Source organism: Macaca nemestrina, chromosome 14, assembly GCF_043159975.1.
Source record: "Macaca nemestrina isolate mMacNem1 chromosome 14, mMacNem.hap1, whole genome shotgun sequence".
Lineage (NCBI taxonomy): Eukaryota > Metazoa > Chordata > Mammalia > Primates > Cercopithecidae > Macaca > Macaca nemestrina.
The window spans coordinates 116,628,591-116,636,539 of record NC_092138.1 but is presented as its reverse complement, the minus strand read 5'-3'; the positions used below and the strand labels follow the sequence as shown (position 1 = coordinate 116,636,539).

Sequence of the window (7,949 nt, the reverse complement as noted above, 5' to 3'; positions counted from 1 at the left end):
TTCTGTGCGAGTTTCCTAAAAGCTGGTGGATCTATGAGCAGGGCTGAGGGGCTCGGGGGTGGGCCAGGAAAAGGAGGACTGAGCCAGGAAGCAGCAAGAGAGGCAGCGGCGTGGGGGCGGGGCGGGGAGGCGGGGCGGGAGGCAGCGGCGTGGGGGCGGGGCCGGGAGGCGGAGCGGGAGGCAGCGGCGTGGGGGCGGGGCCGGGAAGCGGAGTGGCAGGCGGAGGCGTGGGGGCGGGGCCGGGAGGCGGAGCGGGAGGCAGCAGCGTGGGGGCGGGGCCGGGAAGCGGAGTGGCAGGCGGAGGCGTGGGGGCGGGGCCGGGAGGCGGAGTGGCAGGCGGAGGCGTGGGGGCGGGGCCGGGAGGCGGAGTGGCAGGCGGAGGCGTGGGGGCGGGGCCGGGAGGCGGAGTGGCAGGCGGAGGCGTGGGGGCGGGGCCGGGAGGCGGAGTGGCAGGCGGAGGCGTGGGGGCGGGGCCGGGAGGCGGAGTGGGAGGCAGCGGCGTGGGGGCGGGGCCGGGAGGCGGAGTGGGAGGCAGAGGCGTGGGGGCGGGGCCGGGAGGCGGAGTGGGAGGTAGAGGAGTGGCGTGGGCGTGGTGACAGTGTCTGGTTTGGTGAGGCCCAAAGGACCAGGTCAAGCCTTTATGTTGGGGGGTTGAGATAGGAGGATGGCCGGGCCGGAGTGGACAGAGCTTAGGCGCTGACCCGTCAAGGTCGGGGACATGCCCTTGCACGGAGTGCTGCTTCTGATGACCACAGTCCCGGATACTGGGGGGTGACCAGCCCGCAGGTGACCAGCACTGCCCCTTCCCAAGACATTCAAGAGGTCCTGAACACAAACAGGCCAGCCCCAGCCTCTGGGCCAGCTCCCACCTTGTTGCTGGCCCCCCAAGGATCCACACCACTTGACCTCATTCATCTCCTGTGTCCAGGATTGGGGGGCCCAGAGCCTCAGGGCTGTGAGTGCCACCTGGGACTGGCGGGCCCCAGAGCCTTTGTGTGGGGGAAGGGGGAGGATGCCGACCAGGGGTTGGTGAGGAAAGGGCAGAGGGGAGCTCTGTCTTCAGGCCTAGGTGGACCAGAGCATGACCAGCCCTGACGGGGGAAAGGCGGACATGGGGTCACAGTGGGTGGGGAGGGGGCAGGTGCCCTGGGGCAGGATGGAACGGCTTGGGAGCTGGATACGTCACTACAGGGAGCCAGGAGTGCCTGGACCACCAGCCTCGACCTTGGGCACATATTTGGGGCCAGGTCATTTTCGCTTCTGGGATGAGGACGCAAAGCTAAGGGAAGCCTCAGCCGGGCCCCTTTAATTGTTGGTTCCGGGCCGGGACCTGACCCTTCCCAGGGCTTTACATTTCGTCAAAAAGCAAACCATGAGCTTTTGAAAGTCTGACGTTACTGGCAAACACGTGATTTTAATGTGGCCTTTCATTGCAAAGTGAAAAATTCCGAGTGGAATTCTATCTGACACACGGGAGAAGCTTGAAGGAGATCAGCCTCTTGAAACCCACAGGCTGGCAGGTGAGGGAAGGTGTCCCGGGCAGGGTGGGTTGGGCAAGACCTCATTCCAGAGACACTCCACCCACCTCCCTGAGCTGCCCAGGCACCCCCCGTGAGGAGTGGCACCCCCTCCTCTGCTGGACGGAAGTCACCAAAGACATGAGAGGTGGGCTGTGGCCGAGGTCCCTCTGGGGCTCCCAACAGCACTGAGACTCTAAGCCCGTCCAGGTGCCCAACCTGGGAAATGTGCGTCCCTCCAGAACTCTCAGGAGGCTGAGGCAGGAGGATTGCTTGAGCCCAGGAGGTCGAGGCTGTAGTGACCCAAGATCCACCGCTGCATTCCAGCCTCCTGGGTGTCCCAATGACCCTGTCTCAAGTAAAAGTAACAATTAAGTAAAAAGACGTTGCGCGTCCCCCATGTTGGGGGCGCTCTCCTCGCCATCCACCATCCAACATTCATCTATCCATTCATCCATCCAACCGTCCCCCCATCCGTCATCCATCCATATAACCATCCATCCACCATCTATCACCCATTATCCATCCACCATCCAATATTCATCTATCCATTCATCCATCCATTCATGCATCCACCCATCCACCCATCCGCCATCCATTCATCTACCCATCTATCAACCATCCATCATCATCAATCTACCGTCTACCATTAATCTATCTATCCATCCATCCATCCATCTATTCATCTGCCCATCCGCCATCCACCATCCATTCATTAACCCGTCTATCCTCCACTCATTTATTCATCCATTTATTAGATTGAGTAACATGAGATAGAAACTATTATGATTGTGTGGCTGAACTTGTGTTTTCCCTGACACCATTGACAGCACCAGGCCCCGTAACCACTGCTATTACCAAATGCTTTCCCTGATAACAAGTGAAGCTTCATCCTAAGGACATGTATACATGACAGTACAAACACCAGGATCTGGCTTTCCAGCAACAACTTCTGCCTCATCTCTTGGCCCCCTGGGATTCACTCTCTCTGACCTCAGGGTTCTCCCATGCCAAAGATGAAGAACCCCTGGGCCCAGAGCCTGAGGATGACTCTCAGAATTGAATGGGCCTTGTCCCTTCACGGGTAGGGAAGAGAGAGAACCTAGATAGGGGTGTTTTCCAGGGAAAAGGCAAAGAGAGGGAGCTCAGGTCCTCTGGCCTTGTGGATGCTGGTATGGCTGTAAGGTGATCAACACTCAGAGATGGAAAGGGTGTGGAGGTACAGGAGGGTGTGATGGCCCCTGGGAGGTTAGCGGCCAGGGACTGGGTGGCATTGAGGCATTTGCAGATGTTAAGCATAGTTCCAAGAGTACTGTGGATTTTCAAAGTTTATAAGGTGTTTAGAAATAATGTGTTTGATTTTTAATATTGGCTCTAATGTGGTAATCTTGCAAAATACAAATATATTATAGCAATACCTGACCTCACGTTTTTAGAGGGGCTTAAGATAGGCGAAGTTTTTTCCAAACAATGACTTTGACCTCTGAGGGAACTAAGGTTTGAGAAAGGCAGCACGATTTGCCCACCGTTTCACCATGAGTCAGGGATTGGGGGATGCTGGGAGGGATTCGTGGTCACTAGGTTCAGGGATTTGCTCTGGAGTGCTGAGTGTCCTGGACGAGATGGAGGAGGCAGCTGCACCAACTGCCCCTGAACTGCTCACTTTAAAACATTGATCTTATATGAATTTACATTCAATAAATTATTAAGAAAGAAATTCATCTGGTAAGATTTGAGAGGTGAAAGAACTATTTGCTGATGAACTGATGGAGAATTTTCCAGCAGGGAACAAAGACATTAGCCTTCAGGGGAAGCCTAAGGAACGCTGCCACTGCTGCTGAGGGCAGGTCAGGTTGCTGGACCAGCTCCCTGAGGACAATCAGAGGCATCTGGGGGCAGAGAAGGCGGGAGGACGCACCAAGCTGAGATGCAGGCAGGGCGGAGGCGGGAGGAGCTGACCTCTAAGAGAGGCTCGGTCATTGCTCTGGTGACTCCGGCCTCTCTCTCTGCCTGACCTCAGGCCTTCCAGCATCTTCCCGCTGTCACCCTGTCACGTGCAGGCACAGTGAGAGGCACAGACGCCAGAGGCTGGACTTAGCGGTTGGCTCAAAAGGGAGCCCTGTTGACCTGAGCCCCGACTGTTCTCTGAGCCAGGGGTTCTTGGGTTCTTTCCTGGGACTGGGGGAACTCCTGAGCTTGAAGCATCTGTCCTATGACCCAGGGCTGACCCCAGCAGGAGGCCAGGGCTGCAGGTGATGCCAGGCTCACAATGGCACCCTTGTGTTTCCCAGGCCCGGGCACCGCCTTCCCCGCCCACTCCCAATTCTCCCGGGTGGCGGCACCATAGGTGTCAGCCCGACCCAGTCATTCCCTGAAGGGAGGGCTGCTGGGGGGTGTCCTGCCATCCCCAGGGTGGAGAGATGCAGGGCCACTGCCCTTGCGGGCCAGAGACAAGTGGGCAGGTCCCAGCCCCCAGGGGCCACAGAGAAAGGCTCTGGTGTTCCCTAACCATGCTGACCTTCTCCCAGTGACAGGCAGGATTCCAGCCCACTACCAGATCTCAGAGAGGAAAAGGTGTTCCTCCAGGCCCTTTGACCATCCGGCCCCTGAATGAGACTCCATGACTGGCCCCTTCTCAGCAGGAGCCTGGACACTCAGGGACACCTGCGGGGCCCGAGAGGCAGTGTCTGTCCACAGCCCACCAGGCTCTGTGGGAGGAAACGTGCGGATGGAGGCTGGCAGGCCAGGAAGGGGATGCAGGCAGCAGCCACACGGGCTGCTAAGAAATCGTTTTCTCCACATGTGTGTGTATAGGGGTGTGAGCATGTGTGTTGGAAAGGGTTGTACACACACACGATGGAACGGGATAGAACATTCAGAAATAGCCACACGGACAGGGCTCATGTATTAATGGAACCCATGGCTCAGTTCTATTGAGAAAGGACGATATTTTCACCCACTGGGTTTGGAACAGCTCCTGGTCCACAGGCAGACCGATGGTCCTTGACATGAGCGACAGGCCTGCCTCACACAAAGCCAGCTCCCAGGTCTCCATGTAACGCAAGTCTACAACACATTCAGAAGAAAACAAAGGAGAGACCGTCACGACCTGGGGTTAGGCAGAGAATTCTCAGCTACAGCACCAGAAGGGTGACTCATTCAAGGAGAAGGAATGGGTTGGACGTCATCAACATTAAAGAGAAACACATTTCCGTTTATTATAAGCCACCCAGATGATGGCATTTGGTTATAGCAGCCTAAATGGAGCGAGTCTCCAAAGTAACATTTAAATAGGCCCTTATCTCCTTCAGCCAGAAAGTAGGCAGAGCGGAAAACCAGGAACCAATTGAAGAAGCGGCAGAATTTCGGAGAAGGCTAAATTTGTAGCCTGAGCACATCTCCTATGCCAGTTAGAACCCCGAGCTGGGAGGAGTGAGGCCCTGCGGCTGGGGACTGGGGTATCCAGGTAGATGCTTTTGAGAACCTTGGAGCCACATCCCCCGGAACTCCCAGGGAAGGGGCCCCCACACCTGTTAGAATAGAACACCCCCAACACCCTTGAAGACCACACAGAGGTCAAAGCTTGGCGGGAAGATGCTTGCCCAAGTCGAGGTCACTGTGCCAATGGCCGACTGTGGCCAGCCTGTGGTGCTCCATCTGGGGGTACACTGTCCCGTGCAGGGGGGCTCCCCTGAAGCAGCTGCAGGATGGGGCTGACACACACTACAGGACCCAGGAGCACACACCAACCTAATAAAAGCCATTCTTCAGTCTGGAGGGATGCGATCAGCATGGAAACAGGACACTCAGGATCAAACAGCATTCAGCGAGGAAGGTCTGTGGGTAAAGAGAAAACACCGTCTCCGTTCCTTTATCACACGTGGGACGGCTTCAGGCAAGCTCTGCAGTGCTGCGTCGCGGTGTCTCCAGCATATGTAGATGCGTCGCACATCAGCAATGACATGAGGGAAAGCACCTGTGCGGTCACAGGGTCTATGACATGAGGCAGACTGGGGAAGATGCACCTGTGCCATCACAAGGTCTGTGACATGAGGCAGAGCAGGGAAGATGCACCTGTGCCATCACAAGGTCTATGACATGAGGGAGAGCAGGGAGGACTCACTTGTGAGGTCACAAGGTCTGTGACATGAGGCAGAGCGGGGAGGACGTACCTGTGGGGTCACAAGGTCTTCATGTTTTAAGTAAAGGACACAGTGCTCGCTCCAAGTCCACTGTGAATTAAGGATGTCATTGTCGCCCCTAGAGCAGACACTTTTAAAATAATGCAGAGGGATAACGAAAAAGCTGACACGTGAATTGGGATGAAATTGGGAAGAACGGAGCCGTTAGGGCTGATGGGCCGCCCTCTGACCTTCCGTAACATCTTCCAAGGGGCTCTCGGTCCTCTTTCTTCACCACTTTCTTCACAGCCCGCTGTCTTCCCCACCAGTCCTCCAGGGACATCTCCTCTCCCGATGGCCCCTCCGCACCAGACCCTGCGCCTCCCTAAGAGGTGGATTCCAGTCCAGCGCCTTCCAAACTCCCTTTCCGGCTCGTGCGCAGTCACGCTCTGGTCCACATGAGAGTTCTCCTTATCGCCACACGTATCGAAGGGTTCTCTCTTCTGGGGTGTACCCAGGTGGGGTGTCTGTCTTCTTCCGTCACTGATGCCCCATCATCCTCTCCTCTCTGCACAGTTGTCCAGACTGTCCCTGGGCCTGGGCTCTGGCACTGGCCCTGCGGGAGAGGGGGGTTCTGGCTTCCCCGTGGAGGTCGTGTGGGGCACGGGGCACTTTCTGAGCTACAGGTGCTCGCACGGGCTCCTTGCACTCATCTGCGTGGCGTCTGAAGACTGGTGCAGAGACTTACACACCTGAGATGGGTGTGCCGGCCAGCGTGGCCACGTCCGCCTGCTGCAGGTGACACCCGCTGTAGCCACGTCACCCCTGGAGCCTGGCAGACGGGAGGTGGAGCTGGGCATGGGTGGCATCTGCTATGAGTGAGAACCTCAGACACCTCATAAGAACCAAGATTCATCTTGAGATGCAGAAAGTGGAACCCAAATGGAATCGGGTTTCTTTTATTTTTTATCTTATTTTTTGAGACAGGGTCTTGCTCTGCCACCCAGGCTGGAATGCAGTGACATGATCATAGCTCATTGCAGCCTCGACCTCCTGGGCTCAAGCAATTCTCCCACCTCAGCCTCCCGAGTAGGGGGACTACAGGTGTGCACCACCAAGTCTGGCTAATTTTTTTTTCTTTTGGTAGAGATGGGGTCTCACTATGTTGCCCAGGCTGGTCTCCAACTCCTGGCTTCAAGTGATTCTCTCACCTCGGCCTCCCAAAGTGCTGGGAACACAGGCATGAACCACCATGCCTGGCCAGAATCGAGTTTTTTTTAAATGCAGTCTTGACCTATCACGGAGGCCCTGGTTAGGGGCCCGGCCCCTTCCTGAGCAGCTGATTGGTCCACACAGCCACCCTGCCCTATTCAGATGGGCTCACTCGGGGGCCACTCCCCACCAGCCCTCATTGCCCCAAGGCCAGGTACCAGACAATCAGGGACAGCCGCTATGCCCTGGAGCAGAGAAATGACTCATGTTTGCTGGCCACAGGCAGCCGGGTCACCCGCTACCCTTTCCGCTCCCTCCCCTGAGCTCCGCGGGCTGTTGTCCTGTCCCGGGCGCAAGCCACCCCGTGTGGTGCTGCCCGGCAGCCGCCCTCTCCTGGGGAGAAGCAGGTCACTAAGAGTCTGCCTCTCCTCGCTCCCAGCGCCACTGCGATGTTGCGCCATCGAAAGAAACTTTAAATCCTAACCGCCAGGGTCAGGAAAGGCGCCTGCGCAAGGTGGGACCTCCGGTGGCTGCCCCCAAGCTGGGAACTTCCCGTCCCAAACCTACCCGGGCACAGAGAGGGACAGCGTGGAGCCAGGCCCTGGCGGCAATGCTGGTGTGGTTCCCCGGAGGACAGGACTGGCTTTCCCGGTGAGCTCAAGCCTGAGCCACACCCTGCCTTGAGCTGCTGTCCCCTCTCCCCACGTCCAGCCTCACGGACTCAGCGTCAGTGCTGAGGGTCCTGGTGGCCCTGCCCAGTCCCCCTCTGGGGTGGCAGCTACGCTTGGTCCCAGGCCTTCTGGTCTTACTTGTGCAGGACGGAGGAGCAGAGCCCTGCCCCCACCCACCCCTAGAGCCTGAGCTCTGTGGGCGGCTGACCTGCAGGAAGCACCCCCGAACCTTCAGGCCGAGTCGCCAGCACACACCCCCCTGCCAGGCCCTTCCAGGCCCCTCGCACTGTTGGCCTGTGGCACCCACCATGGAGAACTGGGCCTAGGCTGGTCCCCTGGCCTTCCTCCCGCTTCCCACCCCCTCCCTGCACCCAAAGGAGCACCCAGCCAGCACCCCCCACCCCGAGGAACCCCACAGACAGGCGGAG

At 57.9% G+C, this 7,949-nt stretch overlaps 1 long non-coding RNA gene across 1 annotated transcript; it reads right to left on the bottom strand.

The window, feature by feature from the left end:
- Positions 1-1,657: 1,657 nt before the first annotated feature.
- Positions 1,658-5,623, bottom strand: LOC139358339 (uncharacterized). The gene is made up of 3 exons (XR_011613112.1): positions 5,268-5,623; positions 4,478-4,583; positions 1,658-1,866 (listed from the first exon to the last, which is right to left on the bottom strand). It is a non-coding gene; the product is annotated as an uncharacterized lncRNA (long non-coding RNA).
- Between the last annotated feature and the right edge of the window lie 2,326 nt (positions 5,624-7,949).